Raw genomic sequence first — 1667 nt, 5'->3', positions numbered from 1 at the left:
GGGGGTCTTGGAGAGAAACGCAGTTTTTTCTTTTTCTCATATTCTCTAATAATTTCTGCTTATACAAGGAAAGGATCCTATCTGTTGTAGGTGGGCCAAAAGATTTTGGAGGCTGATAGAATTTTCTTCAAGGATCGAAATATTTCAGTATTATACCATTCGCAATTAAGCCATTATTTGCCTTTCATGGTGTAGTCGTGACTCACTGAGCGTGGAAGGGAGTACTGTGAGGAAAGGGGTGTAAATCTTTAAGAGTTAAGATTGATATAGAATAATTCTCGATTTTTACATTCTTGTCAGAGAAGGTATTAGATTTATGTAAAATTGGTTCTCCCAGTTTTTGTCAATTGTCCACGTTTTTAGACCCCCTGAATCCGAAAAACAGATTTTTACGATTGTGTTTGACGCCTAATTAAAAATTAAGTTTCTTTTGCGCATGTCAAATATAATTTAAAATACTGTTTCGTACACGTCTCGCTTGAATAAATACAATTTTGTATGCCAGATCTTGAATTTTTCTTAATTTCATTCTGCACATTAATGTTACATTTATCTAAACCTTGAAGTAAAAAACGTGATAAATGAAATTCTGTAGAAAATTCGAATCAAATTTAGATAGAAGAATTTCATTCTACCTTCATCGCGAAATACCTTCGAAATTCATTATTTACGTTTCATTAATATTTAAAAAATATTATAAGTATATTGTTGGATTAATTCAAATTTTAATAATGAGAATAATAACTGGAAAATTCTAAACAATTGTATGTTGATTAAAAAATTTCCATTCATTTATAATGAATGTATCGGAAAGTTCTTCCTTTGAAAAGAACAACTTCTGTAAATCATAATATAAGTGTTAAGAAACTTCGATAAGAACAGAAATAAATATTGAAGTCCTAGAGACTTCCCGCCAATATTTTTTACTTTTTACAATCTCAGGCCTGACTGCTTCAAAGGATAGTTTCCCGAAAGATGAATGGGCTAGCTGCATTACAGATTAGAGTCCCAATTATTTTCTACGCCACATGCGTAAACTTGTCAAATCTTACAAGGGGTCGTCCCACCGTGCTCCAGATGCGCCAGCGACTATTTACTTGCAAAATACCGGTGTGTTTTACGCTCTATTACAAATCTCTAAGATTATTTATTAGAAACTGGCAACAAGACTCTCTTAATTATTTTTTATAGTACAAAGAGTTACTATTTCATCTAAAAGTAGCTAATGCCAATTTCTTAATGAAGCTTTACATTCTTGATGTAATAATTACCATATGATTTTATTAAAAATGGTTAATGATCTAGCAGGTCAAAGTATGTCTATTCAAAAATGTGCACTAACTTATTTAAGTCCAATTGATTTTGACTTAAATTGGCATTATTAAAAGCTGACATTATTAAAACTTAAAATGGCATCAAAAGAACGGTTAAATGCCATAGAAATCGGAACAATTTCACAGGTTTCGCAAAGACTTCGTACAGATTTAAAAGACTTTATAGTCTTCTATTATTCGACAATTAAGATTTCAAAGATTTCGGGTCGATTTAAGAGACTGCACAAAGACTTCAATTACAGTCTGTCAAGTTAAAGCGTGGGTGGCTTCACTCGCAGTCGGTAAGGTGTATCGACATGATTTTGGTGTCAAAATATTAAGAAGAGCTCCCTC

This window comes from Belonocnema kinseyi, chromosome 2, assembly GCF_010883055.1.
Source record: "Belonocnema kinseyi isolate 2016_QV_RU_SX_M_011 chromosome 2, B_treatae_v1, whole genome shotgun sequence".
In the NCBI taxonomy this organism is placed as follows: domain Eukaryota; kingdom Metazoa; phylum Arthropoda; class Insecta; order Hymenoptera; family Cynipidae; genus Belonocnema; species Belonocnema kinseyi.
Note: the sequence above shows the minus strand (reverse complement) of the source record.